Source organism: Carassius auratus, chromosome 26 (genome assembly GCF_003368295.1).
Source record: "Carassius auratus strain Wakin chromosome 26, ASM336829v1, whole genome shotgun sequence".
NCBI classification, from domain to species: domain Eukaryota; kingdom Metazoa; phylum Chordata; class Actinopteri; order Cypriniformes; family Cyprinidae; genus Carassius; species Carassius auratus.
Genome location: NC_039268.1, coordinates 10,322,159 through 10,349,107, shown reverse-complemented (window position 1 = coordinate 10,349,107; position 26,949 = coordinate 10,322,159). Strand labels below are relative to the sequence as shown.

Here is a 26,949-nt window from a genome sequence, read left to right as displayed (position 1 = left end):
ACTTTATATTAAAGGGATCACCCAAAAATGAAAACTGTCATTTATTCACCTTCATGTAATTCCGAAGAAAATCATTTTCTTTCTTCAGTAGACCACAGAGGAAAAATTGTGCTAGATGTTTATACTGCTTTTTAACATTTAAAGAGAAAAGAATGGCAAGGGGCTGTAAAGCTCAAAAAAAGGTTCATATAACTTGTGTGCTACACTGTAAGAAAGATTTATAAAATAAAGCCAAATAAATAATGTTTATGTAATTATTCTTATTTTATTTTTATGTGTATTTTGAATTGCATTTTGTTGTATTGTTCTATGTCAAGTTAAATGGTGCTAGGAATTTTGTACATAACATTATCCATTACCCATTTGCTGTAGTTTTTCCCTCCTTACAGAGATATCTTCTGAAGTTATATGAAAGCTTTGAGCGAGGATTAGTCTGTTATTCACTGAAAATCCTCCTATAATGCCACAGGTCTCATATCTTACTTGTCATATTTAGCATCAGTGGCAGCAAACCTGGCATGACACTCATTTACAGGTCAAGTTTAAAAATGTGAATGTAGCCTGTGTTCCTAGAAAAAGGCAATGCTTACTTTTTATGCTGAAAATTGTTGTTTGCCGATCCTTTTTTTTTTCTTGCCATACATTAGTCTTTTTTTATGAATCATTTTAATTTTAAAAGTTTCAGTATCAAATAAAATAGAATCAAGATATAAAATAGAATGAATATGAACATCACTCCAGTAGAAAAGTAATGTATTTAAAATGCATTTATTTAAAACCTATTAATATATTTAGTGACATGTCACTAGATCTTATTGATATAAACAAATTATTATTACACTTTATTTGGAATACTACTTGTGCACAATGCACATTTCTTAATATTAAGTCTTAAATGTGTTTTAATGTTCAATGAGGATTGCATGATCTTTTATATAATATCTGTCTTTAAACGCAAGATGTTTAAAGTTTTCCCGAAGTATACTTGCAATAGTTCCACTTTAGCACAATCAAATATACTTCAGTTAATATTTAGTTATACTTTAGCCCAACTTCAGCACAATTAAAGTGGATTAAGTACAGTTTAGCAGACTTTAAGTACTGTATATCAGTTTAGTATACCAAAAGTACAACAGCTTGACATTTTTTTAAACACATAATGTATGCATATATTTCAAATACATTTTAGTATATGTATTTTTCACTAGGATATTATATTTAAATCATGTTGAAAATCTGTGAATTGTAAGTTGAATTCAGTTTGCTCTCAACCCAGTGATATTTGGTATCACTGATATGTGAATGAAGTTTGACGTTTGAATGAAACATTAATGATTAAATGACATTTGACCCATCTTAGAGATTATCAGCAAATAACAAGTAAAAAAAAAAAACAATGCTTTGAAGTCTAATGCATGAGCGTTATCAAGTTATATTACTGATCATTTCTGGGACTTGGCAGCTCCTGTTTACCATTCCTTTTGATTATATGGAAAAGAGCATTTACATAGATTTAGAGTGAAATGAGGGTTAGTAAATCATGACAGGATATACATTTTGGAACGATCTACCTATTTAACTATTTTAATATGCATTTACAGACAATTGATTAATTATATGCCACACATTTTCACACTAGATGAGATGTCCTTGGGGCAAAGCGAAAAAGGTTCAAGAAGAAATGCCAGAGTGGTATCTCTTTGTTAAGGCGATTGCTGGTGCTAATGTAGCTGTCTTTTAAGGAGGTCAGCGGTTCAGACGTTGCTCTTGAATTATCTTTCAACCTTTAAAACCTGTAAAAAGACATTGAAATTCAAAGAACTAGCATCATTGATTTGTGCTATTATCTCACATGGAAGCTTGTAAAGGTGAAAACCCTCTGAAATATTCTGCAGGTTTAAAACGTTATATCTGTGATCAAAGCTCAAGGACGTAGCAGGTAGCGAAACTTACCAGAACCAAACCAGTGGGATTCATGTCATTTCAGAACACTGACATCTGAGAGAAGGTCTGGATATCAATGAGAAAAATATTCCAAGCATGGATGTCTGTCTGTGATCGCAGACTGTTCATCACCCTGCACCAAAATACCCTCAATAATATATGTGGGTTCCTGCTCTTCAAAGGGAACCTAAGATCAAAAATTAATCCTTCTCCATTGTGCATGCACTGGCCTTGGACATGGTCAATATATGGTTTCCCTTTGAAAAAAAAAAACACTCGTTTTGCTTTGGTGTTTAGATCTTTTAGATTTTTTTTTTTTTTTCTTCTTCTTTCTCAGGATCAAACTTGACAAGTCTCTAGCACAGAAACACATGCTTTTCCCATAGCAAAGAGATCAGGCCCAACTATCACCACACCATAAGGGCCATTAATCTGCTCAACCTTTTCAAGTTCATTCTAGCTAAGAGCAGAGTAGCATTAGAGGAGGAATTTAAAGGCGACTTTCTGATCTCTATCCATTTCATGCACGTGGTGATGTGAGGAAGACCAGCATGACATGAATACTGAGTAGTCTTTCCAGAGGCATGGAAGCCCTCTCATGCATGTGAGTAATTTATGTATGCCCAGTCATCTGTCTCCATTGTGACCAGAGGCAAGAAAGTGGACCACCTCTTTCTGGAAGAGTCAGGCTTTTTGCGGCCCTCAGTGCTGAGCAGTGCAGTGAAAGGAGTGGAGATTTATACAAGGTTGGTTCAGTCCCATGGCTTAGATTAATGAAACATAGAGGAACTGAAGTTCATGTTCTTGTGTGAACATGAGGGAAGTCACATTTTTGCTGTCATCCATCACAATGACAGAGAAAGAGAGGAGTGATCCAGCATATTTGAGATGGAGCAGGACAAAAGATGAACTTTTTGAACTGGATTCAAGCTGTGTGAATTCATCAGTGGTGTAAGGTACTAGAAAACTAGGGATTTCTATAGTTTTGAAACTAATTAATTGGTCGGTTTTCTCAGTGGGTTTTCAATCAGTCTTAATAAAGCACTGTTTAACTGGCCTGAATTTGAATAAATAATCAAAAGTACTGTATTGTACACATTATACATTATGTTGAATACAGAGAAATCTTGGCTTGCTTAAGTCAGAAATACAGCATTTTAGTGTGTGTGTGTGTTTGTGTGTGTTTAGTTTCTTATGTCTGTGTTCAAGACTGATACTGGAATCTTTCTTAACCAAGCAGTGCTTCACAATCCCTCTTAGCACTTTATCAACCCACAGCTTTGTGCAGAGTGGAGACCGTGCCGAGTTCAAGACCTCATGAAGAGTGTGAGTGGGCTGAAGAAGTGGAGTGTGTGTGAGTTTATTGAGGAGCTTTGCCATATCGATCATCCTCCCAAGTCTCTCTGAAGAACATGCCAACTGGGTGTTGAGAAATGCAATTTAAGATTATACCAAATTTATCATCCAAAGATGGGCCCCAATTGTTCGCTGAATCCTTTGAAATATGTAGAGATATATCCATGGAGAAATTAAGCGCTTTTTGAATAGGCTTTGTCATCAAGCACAGAACTTGTGAAAGTCTATTTAAACTGTCGTCTATAAAAACAAAAATGCTGACCGAAATGCCTTTCCCACCTCTGAGGGTTCTGTTTAAAATTATTTTTCATAATTGGTATTACAGGCCATTTGGTGTTGAGGCAGAGTCAGTGATGGGTGTAGATTGCATTTATCCAATGATGTTTAAGTTTTACAGTGAAACAGTAGACATGGTGTTTTGGTCATCTTGACCAAATAAAGTGCTCTGTGTAAAACGTTGGAATCATTAATCTGCTTTCTTTCCATTACATGCTATCTTGGTTTGGGCCAGCCACAGTCCCTGATCATTTAGAAGATGCTGTCAGCAATTTGTCAAAGTCTCTAAAGATCTTTAAAAACCTTGTTTACTGGCACATATACATATATATACTCATACCTATAGTCATGTGGCATGTGTACAGTCACTTATGTGATTCACATGTCAATCCACTTGATGGTGAGGGCATGCTTCCATCTCCTGTTGTTGTATTGTCTGCCTTGTCATGTCTGAATTTTGGATCCATATCAGAGCAGATGGACTCAGTCTAATAACCACAGCCTTATAAAATTGAAACTAAGCCATTTACTGGGTTACTTGTCATGCGTATGCTACAGTATAGCCATTTTTGCATGTGGTAAAATTGTTATTTGTTTACTTGATTGAAAACTGAATATGCTGAACTCTTCATTAAGAAATAGCTACACCTGCAAGTGCAGAGAACTCGTACACATTTCCTAATTTTTAGATTCTGATTCAAATCATCTTTTTTGCTTTCATCCATCCATCTATAATTCCATTCATGTTTCAGTCCATTCAAATATTGATCCATGTCAGCCATTCAATTGTTCTATTCATTCATCCATTCATTAAAATATTCCATTCATCCATCAATCCATTAAAATATTTTATCCAATCATGCATTAAAAAACATTTAATTCATTCATTCATTCATTCATTCATTCATTCATTCTTTATCCATCCTTCCATCCATCAAAATATTCCATCCATTTATAATAAGTGCTGAGTTTTGTGAATGAGGCACAATGCATAATGAGCCTAATTTGCATAAAAAAAAACATGCATGTTTGTGTGGGTGTTTTAACTATGCATGTCCATTTCGGCCACAAGTCATAACTGTGACGATCGTGTTCAGTGAAACACAGGAGAGAGTTAGATCCAATTGCAGGTATGTCTTTATTAAGGATAATCCAAATCGTGGTCGAAACAAGCCAAGGTCAAAACCAAAAGCAGTCCAAAACAAACAAACAAATAAACAAAGGAGGAAACATGAAAGGGAACGGGAATTTAGAGGAAGAGAGGACAACGAAGAATCTCGGAGGACAAGAAGGCTGGAAACACGAAAGGAAAAGGACTCCATCCAGACAACAGGAAAAGACTGGTAAATATAGGGAGGCTAATGCCAATAAAGTGAAGGCATCTGGTGCAATTAGCAGGAGTGCAATTATTGTGATGAAAGGACAAGACTATTGGAATTCTAGTGCCTATGGTGAAGTGCCTAAGGGGAATTGAGCCCACTAGTGGACACCCAGGGAAACAGAGACTAGACAGCACGACAATAATGAGAAAGTTTCTCATAATTATGATTTAGTATCTCAATACAATGAGATACTTTCTCAAAATAATGACTTTTTTCTTTAAATAATGAGATACTTTCTCAAAATAATTACTTATTTTCTAGAAATAATGAGAAACTTTTTCTCGAAGTATGGAGAAACTTTCTCAAATAATGACTAATTTTTTAAAAATAATGACTTATTTTCAAAAAATAATGACATATTCTTGAGATGACTTATCTTCTTGAAATATTGAGAAACATTCTCAAAATAAAGACTTTTTTTCTCGTAATGACTGATTTTCTCAAAATAATGACTTTTCCTCGTAATAATGAGTAACTTTCTCAAAATAATGACTTATTTTCTCAAAATAATGACTTTTTTCATAACACTGAGTAACTTTCTCAAAATAATGACTTATGTTCTCGGAATAGTGAGAAACGTTCTCGACATATTGAGAAACTTGCTCAAAATGGTGACTTATTTTTTCAAAGTGACTTATTTTCTCGAGAGAATGATAAACTTTCTTGAAATGATAATTAATTGTGATATCTGTTGGTCAAAGCCATGCAGGAACACTAAAAGCATTGCTTTGTTCTGTAGTCTAAAGTGTATGATCTGTCATTAAATAATTGTTAGCCTACATGCATAAGAGTTTGTTCTGATCCTCGAATCTGACAGGACAAGATACTTTCTATTGATATTTCATTCTAGACGGGCTGGCAGTCTTCACATTGCTTCTAAATGCAATTTTTAATGACCACATTCTTATTCATGATCATTTTGGTTACACACGAAGGCAGCATCAGTGAAAACAGGCAGAGACATTGGTAGCTTTAGCAAAATAAGCCTTACAGAGAGCCAAGAAGCTCTTTTGGAAAACTAAATATGATGTGTGATGTTTTACTTTGTTTAGACGTTTGTGCACAAAGCGTTGATATCTAACCCTCTTTCTGAAGCAAACTTTGCACAACTCCAGTGCTGAACTGACCCTTGTTTGTGAGGCAGTCCGGTGTAAAATGATTAGCGCAAACATTTAGGACTTTTCTGTGAAATGAAATTAAACCTTTCCTCAGCAGTCTATGGAGACTCCTTCGTTGGTGCATCCCGAAACACAACACCTGTAATGCCTCTTTGGCACTGACATTGTATCTCCAGCTACAGCAATAAAAACGTTATGGCAGACGATGTCTATGCTAATAATATTTCTATGCTAGCAAATGGGCAGGACTTTCCTTCCTCGAGTATGATGTCACAATAGAGAAAAATCTGGCACCGTTTGTTTTGAGAGACTGTTTATGATTTATTGGGATTATATATATATATATATATATATATATATATATATATATATATATATATATATATATATATATATATATATATATATATGTATAAAAATAAAATAAAAATGAGTGGGTGGATTTTTACCATTATAGGCTGGTTGTTTTCTCACACTGCAGCCATACAACTGTGTTAAAACACACAGACAGTTTTTATTATTTATTTATTTATTTATTTTTTGAATACTATACACAAAAGTCTTTAGTTTTGTATAGTTAAGTTTGTTGTTATTGGTTGCTGCATGAATTCTCAGAGGAAACAAGAAGAGGTCCCCCTGTCAATTATTAACAGATTTGTGGGGACTTGTACTAACATATTCCTTACTCCGTTCTCCACATAGGACACATCCATCTGTGAGATCTCACAAGAATAAATAACTTAATAAGACTTTGTATAGTCTGTCAGTTTTATTTAAGTCTACTGCGTGTGTGTATTAGCTTGTGCGCATGAGAAACGCATCAGTGATGTGTCTTCTCTGTATAACACGTGATGTTAGTCACTCTGATGTTGCCTAGATGAGATGGTCATCTGGCCCCTGACATTTCCCAGAGCACTGGACCGTAGAAGGACTCCACTGTGTCAGGTCATCTTTGCATCATCCTAGAATTCATGTCTAGTCATTAAGTGTGGCACGTTTGCCTGTGCGTGCTAGAGATTTCTGGGCATCTTGTGAAAGTGCTAAATATTCTACCTTATGTCACCCTCACCATTTGTTTATATCTCACCGGCTTTTATTTTTTATTATTATTTTTTTATTATTAAAAAGATTAACATCTATCTTCTAGATGCTTGCTACATAAATCATTTTTATGTTTTGTTATTTGCTATCTGTAGGAGGTAACTATTATTAGCAACAGCTTTGTTGTCAAAGGACACCTTACCGTTTTTTCCCCATCAACGCCCATTACTGTAATAACTCTTGTGATGGGGAGTACAATGTCAACTCACATTAAACACATTGAGATATGAGTTGGCTGGCATGTGCTGAGAGAGATTCAACAGCATAGTCCAACAGGTATTTTCAATTTATTGCCTTTGACATTTTAGCAAAGTTTCCTTTTTTTTCTTATATTGAAGAACAGCAGACAGCAGTGCATCCTTTTCTTTTTTCTTTTTTTCTTTTCTTTTTTTTCTTTTTTAAGTATTTATTATTATATATATATATTTTTAGTATGTAAGAGGATTTGGGTTCAACTCCTGATTTATTTTCTGTGTCCATTTGGCTGTTCCTACCTCGCAAAAAAAAATAAAAAATAACAAAATAAATAAAATATGACAGTACATCATACTTGCAGAATTAAATACAATATTTGTTAATTACTAATTTTGAGGTGCTGATTCCAAAATAGTACATTTTGCTCAAGCTTGTCACACTTAATCACAACATAATGTGTATCATATGCATTTCATGAAAATTTTGCTTTCAACAACCATTTGTTAGGTGAAGAAGTCTTGTATTATCATTTTATTAGCAGAATATTTGTTGTATTTCTCTAAATCGGATTATAATTGTTAGTTTAACTCTCAGCCCATTTTCACATGCACTTTTTGACATTTTATTCCTAATCCCGAGTATATTATTGGAAAAACATTATATTTTATTGTATATAAAAAAACATAAAAAAAAAAAAAAAAAAAAAAAAAAAACTGACAAACAAACAAACAAAAAACAAGTGATGGAATGTTTAAATTAGTTATTTAGTTTTTCTTTATTTATTTGTTCATTTATTTATTTTTTCAGACCCTTTGTTCAGTTCAGTATTATTCACCAATCTGTTTGAGTGAATCACTAAAAAGAACAGCACCTTTGTTTTTGAGTGTAGTCAGTGACGACAGTGCAAAAGAATATGACTAGTCGGAGTAAGTAATTAATTACTAGTTAATAATTGTAATTAGATTACTGTACAAATTACTCTCTCAAAAAATAATTAATTACTTATAACTAATAATTTTCTAAATCCTGTGTCAACCTTGACATGTTATTGAATGATGCAAGGATAGACATGAAACATTCTTTCAATTCTTTCAAATAAATAATACATAACTACATAAATTATTTTAGTCACACTTTAGATCAGGGTCCAATTTTCTCTGTTAACTAACTAGTAACTACAAACTTATTATACTTTTGCCCCAATATACTGCTAATTACTGCTTATTAATATATAGTAAAGTAGTTGTTGACAATCCAGTCATAAAAATGGAATTAACTGTATAACGCATAATTTCATGGAATTTGTCTTATTTTTGATTAATAAAAAACAGCTACGCACACACACACACACACACACACACATATATATATATATATATATATATATATATATATATATATATATATATATATATATATATATATATATATATATATATACTGTAAAAAGACTGTGTCTGTGAATATTAAACTGCAAAAATTTGCTGCTTATTTAAATACAAATGTTCTGCATATTCATTTGATTACCAGAAAATACACAGCACAGAACTTTATATATATATATATATATATATATATATATATATATATATATATATATATATATATATATATATATATAATGGAAACATCTAAAATTAATTATATATATATATATATATATATATATATATATATATATATATATATATATATATATATATATATAATTAATTTTAGATGTTTTCATTTGGAAAAGCAGTGCTTCCTGCACAGACTTGCCCCTGTTCGTTTGGCAGTAGCTTGCTTGCCCTACACAGTTATCTGTATAATCAGTACAATTCAAGTTATATATGAAGAGTTTGGTTAATGAGTTGGTAATGAGTGTCACGTTTTTTTGCACTATGATCTCGGGTTTTGCACTATGTGGGTGGAGTTGTGTGTGTTTTGCGTCAGCACTGATTGTTTTCATCTGGGCGTCTCCGCTAATTGTTCATTATCACCAGCTGCCACTCGTTACCCTTCCCTATATATTGCCCTGTCTGGCATATTGTGTTTGTCAGAGCATTATTATTAGTCATTCTCAGTGTATCTCATGTTCTGCCATTCTTGTGTTTGTGGTTCTTGTCATTGGATTATCCTGTCTTTGGAACCCCGTCCACTCCATCTCATCCCCGGACCTCATCACTCACCTTCATGGCTCTTCCCCCGCAGTTCCTGCGTCACACTCTCCTGCTGCCAACGCACCATTGCACGTCGGATCATCTGTGAGTTCTGCCTCTTCCTGGACTTCGCCCTTCCTGTCAAGATTCCCAGTATCACCTGTCTTCATTTTTATTGTTTGTTTGTTTCATTAAATATTCAAAAACTCGCACTTGCTTCCTCCATCTTCTTACCCAATCATTACAATGAGTCATGTATGACTCACCCTCATGTTCCAAACCTGTAAGTCCTCCGTTCATTTTCGGAACCCAGTTTAAGATCTTTTAGATTTAGTCCGAGAGCTTTCTGTCCCTCCATTGAAAATGTATGTACGGGATACTGTCCAGAAAGATAATAAAAACATCAAAGTAGTCCATGTGACATCAGAGGGTCAGTTAGAAGTTGTTGAAGCATTGACAATACATTTTGTTCCAAAAATGAATAACAAAAACTATGACTTTATTCTGCATTGTCTTCTCTTCCGGGTCTGTTGTGAGTGCGACTGCTGTGACTGTTGACGTATGACACTGCTGACGTGTTTTCTGGTGCGCCCTATAACAAAGATAACACGTCAGCAGACCTGGAAGAGAAGGCAATGCTGAATAAAGTCGCACCATAAGTGTTTGATCAAAACATGCGAGTTATCATTGCAAACAAATGTGTTTATGTATATATATATATATATATATATATATATATATATATATATATATATATATATATATATATATATATTCTGTTTATGTAGGCTATATACTGTAGTCTACATACAGTATGACATCTGACTATACTGTACTATACTAGCCCAGACAGTACATGAAGAAAATTTGCCGATATTTCAATATTGGTAATTTTTTACTCCCTAATATCGGTATCGGCATTGCCCAATCACCCCCCCCCCCCCAAAAAAAAAAAAAAACATTATCAGTTGGCTCTAATACCCAACACTAATTACATATATAGGAATAGCTATATGTTTTTGCTGTGCAGCTCCACTACAGAATTTCTCTGCAAGAAATGCTAGTAGACAGATTTCTGGAGGTGCATGATGGATGATTTTTGATGGAAAGGCTATGCCATGGTTGCACTGTTCTCTATATATATATTTCTGTTTATGTAATATGAATGCCTAAAATCAGAATTTAAAATAAACTGGTAACAAAGTTTCCCCCATGTTTTGAGGTGAGAAGAAAATCCGACTGTAAAACGCTGATTCAGTGTCTTAATTAGAGGTGTTTGAGACAGTCGTCTCACCCTCTCATCCCCAGCTGTCTGCTTAAGTGACGTGTGAATCTTAAGCCTTCTCATACACCAGCTATGACTAATTACTGAATCGTTCTTGTGTTAGATGTCCTGGACCGTTTCTAATCCAACAAGATGCTCCACTTCAAATTGCTGACAGAGAAAAAGGCAGCATTTGTGCTACGCTTAGCTTTTGTCCTCAAGCTTTTTTATTTCCTTTATGTTCACAGAAATGCGTGCCTTGGTAATTATGGGTCATTTGCTGGGCTCTTTGCGTAATTAGAAGTTTTAATTGTGCCCCTGGTACAAGGGAATTAGCTAAGCTTTACTCTCCAAAGTGAGCTCCATACTTCCGCTGCTCTTTGTTGAAGCACTTGCACTTATCGTACAACTGGCTTAGTGACATCAGTCAATTACAGCCATTCATGGAAACTCAAGTGCCTTTTTTATTTGTTCCTGTGATGAGTGGACAAAATGTGGAACCTCTGTTCCTGAGGGTCAATTATACATTATGTACTGGGTGGCTCCTAAGCAAGCGTTCTTACTCTAATGGCTTTAAGACCAAAATGAGAGATATTCACAGCTTTGAGATTTCACTTAATATGCCTACTTGGTCAATTACAACAAAACACATTCTCCATCTTGTTATACTGAAAATAAATGCCTACTAAAAGCTAAATCAATGGTTGGTGCACTTTTGTGTCTGTAAGAAAATATTGTTTATTTAATAACTTAGCGATTTTGTGCATGTCTCATTTGCTATTATTAAAATCACTAAATTACATATCAGCATTGACCAAAGGGTTTCTAGATATCAATGTGTGATGCTGACAAACCCATTTTTGTCACCCACTAATTATAACAATGAAACGATTGAATTTAATTTAAGAAAAATCTGTATGTTTTTATGATTTAAAAAGAAAAAGAGAAAACTTGCTCACTTGTGTAAAACTTGAGCCACAACCTTGATGTTTTATTTAATTGCTTTAAATCTGCCACCACTGGTCTTAAGATCTTCATTCTGGTCCCAAGAGTGTTATGCATTCAGAATATCAGAAAAATATGAAAGCTCAATGCGAATAAGTTATTGGTTAGGTTAAAAGTGAAACCAAGCCATTCACAAAGAGTGCATATAGTCAACCATGACTGTTTGTGACGGTGGAGTGAAGGAAAGTCTGGAAACAGATGCGAGTTAACAGTTTTAATGGAATGAGATGAACAAACAAACACAAGGGAACAATGAGGCTGAGAAGACAACACTCCGAGGTGGTGGTGAGGAGGTGAGGAATCCGGATGATGGCGGTGAGTAGGCAGCAGGAGAGGATGGCACAGAAACTGCGGGGAATAGAGCCGAAGGTAAGTGTCCGTGGCTGAGCGGAGAGTGGAGTGGATGAGGTTCTGGGAAACCACAGACATCCAACACAGACAACACTAAAGCCAACAAACAGGGTAAACGACATTAAACAACAATCTCACAAACACAAGACATGAGACAAGCCAATATATAGGGGATGAGTAATGAGTGGCAGCTGTTGCTGATGACAATTAGCGGAGATGCCCACAAACTAATCAGTGCAGACGCGGAACACACAGACTTCACCACAAAGTGCAAAAACCCCGAGATCACGGTTTACCAACCGTGACACTGTTGCACTCGCATCTCACGCAAGAGATGTATAGAAAATCATGTAAAGGTAAAAAAAAAAAAGTTTAAACTTTTAGAAAACACAATTTTTTGAGGTTTATTACATTTCACTGTATCTCATGTTTTTAAATGCAATCTATATGATCGGCACTTAAGCTATTTGAATTATATGATGCCATTTCAAGGTTTGCGTTCTCTTTGGAGTGTTACAAGCTGTTACTTGCAACTTTAAGCTGAATGAGAAGATGTGCATAGATAAAAAGTTAAAAGTAAAAAGTCTCAAATCCAAAGCGATATTCTTTATAAAAGTTAAGACTCTTCTGTGCCTAATTCCATAGCTCATTTAAATATGCCCCCACATATCAACGTCACTGTATGGGAAGATATGCATAACACCACCCAAATGTTAATGTAAAGAATAAGGTTTAACTTTGATTCCCGCTGTATTATTGTTGCTGCCGCCGCCACCATATCATGGAGACGCAGTGTGTTTTGTTGTGAAAGTAAAAAAAAAAAAAAAAAAAAAAAAAAAAAATAGTTTGGCCTTTCAAAAGACAACACTGTTCCAGACCAGTTTAACCCAAATATTCAGATGTGTGCAGTGCATTTTATGGAGGACTGTTTCCAGAACCTGGGAGAGTAGCCTACCGTGCCATCAAAGGCTATTTCTATAAAGTGGGGCATTTCCAACTTTGCAAGGACGGTCTGGTGCTTCTGACTCACAGTCTGTGTCATATTTAAAGAATTGGCCACTGATGATTCAAAATGCAACACAGGTAATACATCTAAAATTGTAAGGATATGTATACACCGAGGTAAGCCTTACTATTATAAGTGCAGCAGGGAGTCTGTGCCAAATTAGACAACTTTAAGCTGTTATGGTTGTAGACATTATTACTATCCATCACAGTGCTGCCAAGTCTGCGGTTTCCGGTGAAATTTGGCTACTTTATCACTGTTGCAGGTTTTTTTTTTTTTTTCATGTCCGCAGGTTGAAGCGACACAATAATATGTATTTTATCCCCCAGGACCCAATTTTTACCCAGGAACCCTTTTAAAATGCAGTTAGATTTGGCTAGTTCTGGCTGAGTAGCAATTGGGCAGGTTTTGTTGTGTGAAACCTGGCAACCCTTGTCATGCTTGTCAGATGACACAGCAGCCACAGTAGCACTGTATAACTGAAATAGGCTTATGTTTTATATATATATATTTTTTCCTTTTTATTCAAAATATTTTCAAAAGTGTTAACTCTCTTGAAATATCTGGATATTGATTCTCAGACATTTGTAAGTAAATGCGACTAGATTGTTATTTGATCTGCAATTGGTTATGGGCAAAGTAGAGTGATAGTGTAATTATTTTATGTGACTTCTCATAAAAAAAACTTTTTTTTAAAGACTTTTTACTTAAAGGTGCCATGGAATGCACTGATACAATATTTCAAATAGTTCTAAGATGTCCCCAGAGTGTGTATATGAAATCTTATCTCAAATTAACCCGCCGATAATTTTTTTAATTGCCACTTTTAGGGTTTATACCAAAACTTGCTGTTATTTGTGTCTGTCCCCTTTAAATGAAAATTAGCTGCTACTCCCTCCTCCCTTTTCAGATGAGTGCAGAGCAGTCAGTGATGCCAAGTCTGCCATTTTTCCGTGGGTTTATGCAACCCCAATAAAGTGATATTTAGCCCGTAAACTGGAATTTTACCAGGTGAATCTTACCAAAAACGTATATTTTAACCCACCAGAATGCGGGGATCACCTCAAGTCGTGACTGGGCTAGTTTGGAGTAATAATTGGGCAGGTTTTGTTGTGAAAACCTGGTGACCCTAGCGGAGCTTTAAGAGCTCATGCTTGCAGACATGTTACAGTTTAACTGGTGGTGACCATGTTACTGACTTCACATTGGTTCCAAATGTAATTTCTAACTACCACATACCTAATTATGAGCATTCCGGTAGTACATGAATGCAGGGTTCTTGAAAACAGGCAGAGACAATGGTAGCTTTAGCAACATTAGCCTTACAGTGAGCCTGTGTATACGATAATAGGGCAGAGAGCATCAAAAATGTTATTTGCCTATTTTTTGTCTTTTGGAAAAGTTGCATTTGAAATCCACTTGGCTCAGAAATCTGAAGGGGTATGACTCCTCTGGCAACAGGCCTATAATATGCAGTGTTTCATAAACAGCTGTTTTACTAAATTCTTCTAAGGTCAAATTCAGTGCAGTCATATAGTGGCCTCTTTACCATGATGCATATTGTATCATTACTTTGCTGGTGATACACTGCCCTAATGTCGCCCAGCCCTAGCTATGCCAGACTAGAAGGATGGTGGTTTGTGTGGGGCACAGTTTTGACATTGTGGGCCAATATTTGGAAACTCTTTGTGGTTCACTGAACTTGATTTTGCTGTGCTTTTGTTGAACTTGGATGCTATGAATGAATAACTGAAAGGACCAAAGGGAGACCGCTAGATCAAGAGACAGATTACCTGACATTTAAACTTCTAAAATGCATTTGACAGCAGCTGTCAAACTCTTTAACAAATCACTGAAGTCGTTTTATTCAAACCGTGACCCTGATGCCTCCTTTTCCCTGAATAAAACTGCCTCTAGAAGAACAAGAGAATCATTTTCAATCAATGACATGCATGTCAAAATATTGCTCTGTGTCACGAATATGGGCTCTCTGTGTGTGTTTTCCCTCGTGTGTGACATGTTCATATTAGTTTTTTTTTTCCAGTTTCTGTACCCATCGTGTGTTCACTGTTTTCATGTGTGTCTTATTATTAGTTCATCCTCCTCATCTGTCTGCCCCTTTGTTATCTGCCCTTATTTTGTTCTAGCCTGTTCCCCTCTCCCTTGTCCGGTATTAAACATCAACTACATGTGTGTCTCCTGGCTACCCTGTGTGCCCTATGTTGGAATATTACATTTACATTTATGCCACTTTGTAATTTGTGAAGACGCTTTTATCCAAAATGACTTACAGTTCATGCAGACTATACTTTCTTTTTTCTTTTTTTACCAGTATGTTTACAGACATTTTTTGGTGTTAACTCCTCATTCCTCGCTCCAACAAAAAATTGGCGATTGTGACAAATAGGCGTACTTTTTGTACTACTGCATTTGAAATATTGGGTTTTTCCAAATCCTGGTTTTGGTTCTTCTTTCTACGTTTACATTTTTCTACACTAGTGTTGTCAAAAGTACCTGTACTTTGCTAATGCAGAGTACCATTACCCGCCCATAGGCTGCTGCTTTCAGATGCTCTCATATTTATGTGAGCGATCTGTTAAGAACATCAAAGATTTCTTATCACCCTTATGAAAACTAACCATGGTTTTATTGTAGTAAAAGTGTAGTAACCATGGCTTTATGGTGTACTGATTACTATTTGCATAACCACGGGTTAACTACAAATACCATGGTTAATCTACAGTTAATATAGCAAACAGAAGATTCCTTTGTGGTTGCCATGGTTAATTTTTATAAGGTTGGATTGTGAAAAAAAAGATGGATAACGCATCTCCACTTCCTTCTACTGCAGAAACGTAAAGCTAAAATATCCCAAATGTAGGTGCTGTCATCTTGCTCTGTCATTTGAAGCCTGTGTCTGCAAATCATTTTATAGCAATTAAAATAAAACTTATTGGAAAAACTAACACTTGGAGTTTTTTATTATTATTATTATTATTGGGAGATGCAACCTTGGCCCACAATAAGATTTTCAGTATGGACAGTCAGTTGTTGTTGTTGTTGTGGTTTTTTTGTTTTTTGTTTGTTTGTTTGTTTGTTTTTTTGTTGTTGGTATTTGAAATAATCCATAATGTAATCTTATTCTAATTTATTGCATTAATTATGTAAATGGAAATTCTAGCTCTTTACTTACAGCCACTTTGTCATTTGTGAAGTTCAACAATATTATTTTTCACATCAGAAATATAATATTTAATTTACTCATTGTGATGATTAAGGGTTAGGTGGCCATTGCATACTAGAGAAAAATATTTATTTCATAACGTGATCCCCCCAATATATATATAGGGAACAGACAGAAACATAACAGAAACCAAGTACACAAAACAGAAGTCCATGAAGGGCATGTTGAGGCGCCCACCAGGGTGGAGCAGAGGACCACCACAGCCGTGTGGTCAGGGCGGAAGCCCCCCAGGACAGAGCAGAAGACCAACACAGCCATGTGGTCAAAGCCAGAGCCCTCCAGGGCGGAGCAGAAGACCACCACAACTGTGTGGTCAGGGCGGAAGCCCCCCAGGGCGAAGCAGAAGACCACCACGTCCTCGTGGTCGCCGCCAGAGTCCCCCAGGACGGAGCAGATGACCACCACGTCCTCGTGGTCGCCGCCAGAGTCCCCCAGGGTGGAGCGGATGACCACCACATCCTCGTGGTCGATGTCGGAGTCCCCCAGAATGGAACAGCAGACCACCCAGTGACCTGACTTGGCTCTGGAGGGTCATCGGTGACTGGCCCTGGCTCTGGGGAGTCATCGGTGACTGGCCCTGGCTCTGGAGGGTCCACTGGCACCTGACTCGACTCCGGAGGATCCACTGGCACCTGACTCGACTCCGGAGGGTCCCCCGGAACCTGACTCGACTCCGGAGAGTCCACCGGAACCTGACTCGACTCCGGAGAGAAGCCTGTCTCCTCGTCCTCCGCCCTCTACAATGGTGAGTGGGTGGCACCTTGACTGGCGACTTAGACGTTGAGTCGGCCATCTTGTGCTGTGGCTCTAAGCTGGCGACCATCTTGGGCTGTGGCGCTAGGCTGCCGGCCATCTTGGGTTGTGGCACTGGACTGGCGGCCATCTTGTACTGTGGCGCTGGACCGGTGGCCAATTTGGGTATTGGCGCTGGGTTAGTGGCCATCTTGTGCTGTGGTGCTAGGCTGGCGGCCATCTTGGGCTGTGGCGCTGGACCGGTGGCCAATTTGGGCTGTGACGCTGGACCGGTGGCCAATTTGGGCATTGGCGCTGGGTTAGCGGCCATCTTGTGCTGTGGCGCTTGGCTGGTAGCCATCCTGGGCAGTGGTGCTGGGCTGACAACCACCCCGCCGGAAGAGACCGGAGTGGCTGGGGCATCCCACCAACACGATGCTGCAGGTAGCGCACGAATTCCCAGAATTCCAGTGTCTCTAACTGCGCCATCTCCTCCTGAGACACTGGATCATCCAGCCCGCCATTGAAATGGTCTTTAAGGGCCGCATCATTGTAGCCCATGCCCTTGGTGTTTATTTGATGGTTGTTGACGGCTGTACTGCGTTTGAACTCCGTCACTATATTCTTTTCATTGACTATTTTTAACTTAAAAATCAATTTTATACATCATCGTTTCTGTTTATATAACGCGTGAATATATCCTCTATTGTATTCTACAACAAAAACAATCAGATTGCCTCGCTATCACTAGTTTTATTTTGATCTCCCGGGTCCGCTATTAGCTTTTAGCCAATTAGCATCAGCAAGCGTGGTTGCTGCTAACTGCGCTTACATTGCTAATACTCTATTCACACACATTACCACTGCTGTACTCACTGTTACTTGCTTTAATGGCGGATGAATGTCTCCACTCTGTGCAGCTCGAGCTCGAGGCCGTGGGGAAGCAGATTCTCGACCTGGAACAGAGGCAGGCCCAGCTGAGAGAGCGTAGAGCTGCGCTGGAATCATCCCGGGCTGACGCTCACAAGTCCGGGGTAAGTATACAGCGTGCTGTTAACAGTCCCACCACGTTTACTCCGTGTGTTTCTCTGCGCAGGCCCGGTGCACCCAGGACGCGATCTTCCCTGATGTCCTTCACTGCGACGCCGGGACACCATGGACCCTGGGTGCATCCACAGCGGAGGACGCGAGCCGGGTCCCGGGCGACGACTTCTCCCCCTCCTGCCTTCGAGATCTCCATCCAGAACCGCTTCGCTCCCCTCCGCGAGACAGGACGCGACGCTGTGATCATCGGAGACTCCATCGTCCGACACGTAAGTGCTACGTTAGCCGAAGTTAAAGTGCACACTCATTGTTTGCCTGGTGCTCGTGTTCTCGATGTTTCTGCGCAGATACCCGCGATCCTGAAGGACGACGAGAGCCTCAGAGCGGTCGTGCTTCACGCCGGGGTTAACAACACCACGCTGTGGCAGACGGAGACGCTGAAGAGGGACTTCAGGAGCCTGATCGAGACGGTTGGCAGCACGACGCCCGCTGCGACGATCGTTGTGTCAGGACCACTGCCCACGTATCGACAAGGACACGAAAGGTTCAGTAGTTTTTGCTTTAAATGAATGGATGTTGTCATGGTGTAAAGAACAGAAACTGCTATTTGTTAATAACTGGAATCTTTTCTGGGAGCGTCCTAGACTGTTTCGCGCTGATGGATTACACCCCAGCAGAATCGGAGAGTAGCTGCTCTCTGACAACATCTCCAGGACACTTCACTCCATGTGACTAGTAAGTCAATTTTCAAATAACCATTATGATGAGTTTTGTTCCAACCACTTAAATGCTAAAAGTACTTGCGCTGTAAAACCTATTAAGACTGTGTCTGTTCCCCGAATAGTGAGGTCAAAATATAAATATAAATATAATGTAGGATCTAGAAAAAATCTTATCGTAATTAAACCAGAAAAATGTAAAGTAAATGAACAAAAACAATTTTTAAAGTTTGGGCTCATAAATATTAGTTATTACACACCAAAAGCAGTTATTGTAAATGAAATGATCACAGATAATAGTTTTGATTTACTCTGCTTGACTGAAACCTGGCTAAAACCAAATGATTATTTTGGTCTAAATGAGTCTACTCCACCAAACTACTGTTATAAGCATGAGCCCCGTCAGACTGGTCGTGGCGGGGGTGTTGCAACAATATATAGTGATATTCTCAATGTTACCCAGAAAACAGGATACAGGTTTAACTCTTTTGAAATACTTCTGCTAAATGTTACACTGTCAGACATGCAAAAGAAATCTAATGTATCTCTTGCTCTGGCTACTGTGTATAGGGCACCAGGGCCGTATACAGAATTCCTAAAAAAAATGGTAGATTTCCTCTCAGACCTTCTAGTTACAGTTGATAAGGCACTAATCATGGGAGATTTTAATATTCACGTTGATAATGCAAATGATACATTAGGATTTGCGTTTACTGACCTAATAAACTCCTTTGGAGTCAAGCAAAATGTCACCGGGCCCACTCATTGTTTTAATCATACACTAGATTTAATTATATTGCATGGAATCGATCTGACTGCTATAGATATTGTACCTCAAAGTGATGATATTACAGACCATTTCCTTGTATCGTGCATGCTGTGTATAACTGATATTAACTATATGTCGCAGCGATACCGTCTGGGCAGAACTATTGTTCCAGTCACCAAAGACAGATTCGCAAATAACCTGCCTGATCTATCTCAACTGCTATTTGTACCCAAAAATACACATGAATTAGACGAAATTACTGACAACATGGGCACTATTTTCTCTAATACATTAGAAGCTGTTGCCCCAATCAAATTGAAAAAAGTTAGAGAAAAGCGTACTGTACCATGGTATAACAGTAATACTCACTCTCTCAAGAAAGTAACTCGTAGTCTTGAACGCAACTTAGAAGTTTTTAGAATTGCATGGAAAAACAGTATGTCCAGCTATAGACAGGCTCTAAAAACTGCTAGGGCAGAGCATATACACAAACTGATTGAAAATAACCAAAACAATCCAAGGTTTTTATTTAGCACAGTGGCTAATTTAACAAATTACCAGACGCCACCTGATTCAAATATTCCACCAACGTTAAATAGTAATGACTTTATGAATTTCTTCACTAATAAAATAGATAACATTAGAAATACAATAGCGAATGTAGATTCTACAACATCTAACACTTCAGTTTCATCCATCGCACCCAAAGATAAACTGCAGTGCTTTACAACCATAGGACAGGAAGAGCTAAATAAACTTATCACTGTATGAAACCGCATAAAAATGATCTGTATGAAGAATTTCAGTCAGGTTTTAGGCCCCACCATAGCACAGAAACTGCACTTGTTAAAATTACAAATGACCTGCTCCTTGCGTCAGACCAAGGCTGCATCTCATTTCTAGTCTTACTTGATCTTAGTGCTGCGTTCGACACCATAGATCATGATATACTCATAGATCGATTACAAAACTATACAGGTATTCAAGGGCAGGCTCTAAGATGGTTTAGATCCTACCTGTCTGATCGCTACCATTTTGTTTACTTAAATGGGGAGTCATCTCATTTATCATCAGTAAAATATGGAGTGCCACAAGGATCCGTCCTAGGTCCCCTTCTATTTTCAATATATATGTTGCCCCTTGGTAATATTATTAGAAAATACGGAATTAGCTTCCACTGTTATGCTGATGATACTCAGCTATATATCTCAACGAGACCAGATGAAACTTCCCAACTATCTAAGCTTACAGAGTGTGTTAAAAATGTAAAAGATTGGATGACACACAATTTTCTCCAATTAAATTCGGATAAGACAGAGATGCTAATTATTGGACCAAAAAACACTACACAGAATCTTGTAGATTACAATCTGCAACTAGACGGATGTACTGTTACTTCCTCTACAGTCAGAAATCTGGGTGTTCTATTAGACAGCAATTTGTCTTTTGAAAATCATATTTCCAATGTTACAAAAACTGCATTCTTCCATCTTAGAAACATTGCCAAGCTACGAAACATGTTATCTGTTTCTGATGCAGAAAAGCTAGTTCATGCATTCATGACCTCTAGACTGGACTATTGTAATGCACTTCTAGGTGGTTGTCCTGCTTCGTCAATAAACAAGCTACAGGTAGTCCAAAATGCAGCAGCTAGAGTCCTTACGAGGTCAAGAAAATATGATCATATTACCCCAATTTTACAGTCTCTGCACTGGCTACCTATTAAGTTCCGTATCAGTTACAAATTATCATTACTTACCTATAAGGCCCTAAATGGTTTAGCTCCAGCGTACCTAACTAGCCTTCTATCACGTTACAACCCATCACGCACCCTAAGGTCACAAAACGCTGGACTTTTGGTAGTTCCTAGGATAGCAAAGTCCACTAAAGGAGGTAGAGCTTTCTCACATTTGGCTCCCAAACTCTGGAATAGCCTTCCTGATAATGTTCGGGGTTCAGACACACTCTCTCTGTTTAAATCTAGATTAAAAACACATCTCTTTCGCCAAGCATTCAAATAATGTATCTTTTTAATTGTGAGTGTAGTTGCATCTGATCAAAGGTGCAATTTTATTCATTAGCTTGGGTTAAACTAATTTTACTTTGTTGGATCAGCAGCTATGCTAATGATGTCTGTATTTTGTTTCTATGTTTCGCCAAGGGATTTACATCCCGTGGTAACTAGAATTTACACAAGCTCCAGTCTGGATCCAGAACACCTGAGAAGAGATGATGCTGACCCTCAGAGGACCCCAGATGATGCTGACCCTGAATCAACAAACAGAACTAACAATTATTGCTAAATGTGTGACTGAATCATATAATAACTTAATTAATAATATTGATAGTTCATCGTCTAGTTGACTACATCTTGTATTATTATTATTATTTTTATTTTTTCTAAAATCCTGTCAAATGTGCACAAACTACTAGCTACTACTAAATATTGTAGAAACATAATTTTCTGTAAAGTTGCTTTGTAACGATTTGTTTTGTAAAAAGCGCTATACAAATAAACTTGAATTGAATTGAATTGAATATTTGAGGGCAAATCCAAAGGGGCAAACAGTCCAGGCAGGGTCAAAACCAGAAGATCCAAAACATAACATGAACAAGACATGAACACTAGGCAAGGCAAGGATGATGGACATGAAATAACTGTAACATTAAACAAGGACTGTCACACAGACTGAGACAAACCGGGTATAAATACCGAAAGGATGATGAGGGAAGTGGAGACAGGCGGGAAACAATCAATTAACACAACAAGGAGGAAGGTGACCAAATAAGGGAAAGTGAGACCTCTAGTAGACACCCAGGGATACACAGACCAGACACTGTGACAATATATATATGTACATATATATATATATATATATATATATATATATATATATATATATATATATATATATATATATATACAGTGGTGGACAGTAACGGAGTAGCTTTACTTCGTTACTGTACTTAAGTAAATTTTTCAAGTATCTGTACTTTACTGGAGTAGTTTTATTTTGAGCAAATTTTACTTTTACTTCACTACATTTCATAAAACATATCGTTACTCCCTATAACATATCATGTGCTCCGACACCCAGAAGCGGTGTCTGATTCATCATGAACGAACTGAATCTTTTCAAAATAAACTTTTAAATCGGATCGCGAATCACACCAAACGATTCGTTTACGAATTAGAATCAGGGGGCAAGGAACTCGACTGGAAGTTGAAGTCGGGTGGGGGCTACCATCTTTTAGCAGAACTTCACTTGCGTTAACATTCCCATTGACTCCCATTCATTTTGGCGTCACTTTGACAGCGAATAACCTTACATCTGAGGCGTTTAAAGACTCCGTTTGTCCATTATTTATTTCTAAAGATAAACGACAATGTATAAAGGGCTCCATTACCTTCTATGTTACATTATGGCCCCGTATAAACAGTTTTTGTAAAAAATAGGCTAACGATTGCGTCATAACCACTTGTCTCTCTGTCGCATTACCGTACAGACAGGAGGAGAAGCTCGCAGGCAATTAACTTAATATGGCATACTGGCGTTACATTTTAAAATACTATACATAATAATTAATCAGAATACTTACTCCTGCTCACTCACGACAAAGAATTCCCCGCTCAAGCTCGCCGTCTCTGCAAGATTAACAATGGCAGTTTGCACGCACAGCCACTTAGAAGATTTACATCTGTCAGACAGGTTGCTGACGTCGTCAAGCTTCGTTTGAGTCTGCGCGTCAGAAACTGAAGTGCTGAAAAACACTAAAAATGGGCTTCACTTGTCTCAATTGAGTTCCAATGGGGTCGCTGTGTCCATTTCTTTTACTGTCTATGATTAGAATGATCCGATTGCAGCTGTTCTGGTGTCGACCACTCACTGATTCAAATGAACCGTTTAGTGCGAGACGAGTCCCCAGAAGTAAGAACCGGGAGATCTTCTGAGCGTGCGTGCGTCTGACGTTGCTAAAAGTAAGCTATTAATGTCGAAATTTTGGATTAATTATTGTAACTGAAAATCATATTTAGGTCAAAACTGTCAGTTGTTTGGGAACTAAATCCATTGTAAAGAGTGATCTATTTAAGCCCACTGAAATGCTCGAGTGCAGACGATGCAGACACATCAATTTTAGGTAAAAAAACAACAACAACAACAAAAAAAAACATAAAATAACACCGATTAAATACAATAACTCATGCACGTTCAAATTCCCCGCCGCCGTAATGTTAACAGTTTTATTAAAATGTCCTATGTGACGTCTGTTTTTATATTGTTTATCGACAGTAACGTTATACATATGTATATTGTTTGGATTAACTAGACGAGTAGAGAGACATGAATGTTCATCCTACTTGAAATAAGTAAATATTGTTAGTAGGGCCGGGACTTTAACACGTTAATTGAGATTAATTAATTACACAAAAAATAACGTGTTAACTAAGATTAATTAATTACAGAAAAAAAAAAATCCCGCATTCTTAATAACTTATTTTTGCACCACGGAGCGTTTCTCACTGGATGAGTTTCGGCGGACCGATTATACTGGAGCACCAACTAGCGTTTGCTTCGCATTTCAGCCTCAAGTATCACCTCAACGCAAAACATATAGCAGCTAGCGTGGACTTTACACTTTATGTTGAACTATGTATTATTTTGTTGTTGCAACTGGCACTTTATGTTGAACTCTTTATTGTTTTGGCCAAGGTTATTGAGTGTTGGACTTAGTATGTTATGGCCTCTGAAGCAACAGAGAGATGTTTTCTAATAGTCAGTGTTTCCAATGTTCTGAATGTAATTGACAGTATTGTGTTTTACTTAAAAAAAAAACTTTACAGAAGGTTCCAGCACCTATAAGCTTCCTGAATTTCTGAAATGTACTATTTCTAAATTGTTTCTAAATATGCTATTGCTACACTTCATGGCAAAAATTGCACTGGTCTGCTAGACTTGGTTGAACAAAAATAAACAATATTTTGTTGCTTAAGCTTATGTATTCAGTCATTATTCAATGGTATACTATAAATCCATGTGAAAAAAATTACTTCTCACTGTTCTCAGGTCAAATATTTATATGCGATTAAAATGCGATTAATTTCGATTAATTAATTACAAAGCCTCTAATTAATTAGATTAATTTTTTTAATCGAGTCCCGGCCCTAATTGTTAGCTGATGCTAACTGTCTAGCTAACAAGCTTGTTGGTGCTAAGTTGATGTAATTTTTATAAATAATGTCCAAATATTTTTATTCAGCCACCTATATATATATATATATATATATATATATATATATATATATATATATATATATATATATATATATATATATATATAGATTACATCTGGTTAGAAAAGAGAGGATGTGATGTTCAGAACATGGTAACTACAGTAATTATCAGTGGGAAGAGATGCACCCCGTTTGGCCAGGGGTGTTTTTAAACCACAGACAAGATTTGAGAAGGAAAAAATCATTATGAATTTTTTTTTTATTATTTTTTTCCTTAAAATGTTCTTCCTAACTTCAGGCCTTATTATCATGTCATATATACAGTACAGACCAAAAGTTTGGACACACCTTTTCATTCAAAGAGTTTTCTTTATTTTCATGACTATGAAAATAGTAGATTCACGCTAAAGGCATCAAAACTATGAATTAACACATGTGGAATTATATATATATCTATTATATACATAACAAAAAAGTGTGAAACAACTGAAAATATGTCATATTCTAGGTTCTTCAAAGTACCCACCTTTTGCTTTGATTACTGCTTTGCACGCTCTTGGCATTCTCTTGATGAGCTTCAAGAGGTAGTCACCTGAAATGGTCTTCCAACAGTCTTGAAGGAGTTCCCCGAGAGATGCTTAGCACTTGTTGGCCCTTTTGCCTTCTGTCTGTGGTCCAGCTCACCCCTAAACCATCTCGATTGGGTTCAGGTCCGGTGACTGGAGGCCAGGTCATCTGGCGCAGCTCCCCATCACTCTCCTTCTTGGTCAAATAGCCCTTGATGCCTTCAGTGTGACTCTACAATTTTCATAGTCATGAAAATAAAGAAAACTCTTTGAATGAGAAGGTGTGTCCAAACTTTTGGTCTGTACTGTAACTTTGATGTTCTGTAAAACAACTAAATTTAAAATACTTTGTTCTTACTGGTGAAAATCAGATGGTTTTCTCTGTTTTCTCTCAGGTACATCACAGTGTAAGCTTCACAGTGAACATTACTCTCATCAGCGTAGTCTATATCAACAACAAAAATATATCTTGACTCCATATAGTGGTTATTTTGAAAAAATCCAAGGTATTTTGAGCAGTAGGATTATAAAAAACGTGCTAATATAAAATTTAATTAAGTAGCCTATATAAAATTGCAAACATCTATCTTGCAGAACTTTTTTACTTAAGTACATAAAAAATTTAGTACTTTTGTACTTTCACTTGAGTAAAATTGAAAAAGGAGTACTTTTACTTTTACTGGAGTAATATTTTACCATATGTATCTGTACTTTTACTCAAGTATATATATATATATATATATATATATATAGCTGCAATAGCTTTTGTTGTGGTACCAAAACTGGTACTGAGATCCATGGAATTTTACTGGTATTGGTACAAACTATTCAGTATACTGAGTTGTACATGAATTCATTTATGTTTGAATTGATTAGCCTATTCTGATTCTGCCTTCACAGTGCCTGGTTTTTGAAGATGCACCAAATGGGGTAAAGGTGGGTCTGGCAGCTGGAATGCAGGTGGTGATGATCCCAGACGATAACCTGGACCGCTGCCTCACCCAGGAGTCCACGTTGCTGCTTAGAAGCATGGAAGAGTACAGACCAGTACTTTTCACTCTCCCAGCCTACCATTAAGCACAGTAATCACCACAGTTATTTAAATTCCATTACACTGTATCTTGTCATTTTTTGAAAAATGGAATCAGGCTGCAGTGTAGCTCCTGCAATCAAAAACAGGAGAAGCTAATCTCAACCATTATGTCTGTGTGAGCCATGGATTTACTGTTCAGGGACACAACAGAATGCTGATTGTTTCGATTTTTTATTTTTTTTTTTGACAATCACAACTCTGAATCTCTTTCCTTTGACAACCCGAATAACACAGAGACAAATTTGATTAAGCAATAAGCCTCAATCGAACCATTAGGCCATACTGACATTTTGCATTTCAACCAATTACAGGGTGTCATTTTCTTTCTTTCTTTTTTCAGATGTCTTGAGTGTTTGTGTTTCTGTTTATAAGGGCCCTATTTTAAGGACCTAAACGCACTGTCTTAAGCA

The 26,949-nt window shown here is 37.2% G+C and overlaps 1 pseudogene; it reads left to right on the top strand.

Annotated features, from left to right (window-relative positions):
• Window positions 1-26,523, top strand: part of LOC113043961 (pseudouridine-5'-phosphatase-like) — a 39,800-nt pseudogene extending 13,277 nt beyond the window's left edge.
• The last annotated feature ends 426 nt before the right edge of the window (window positions 26,524-26,949 follow it).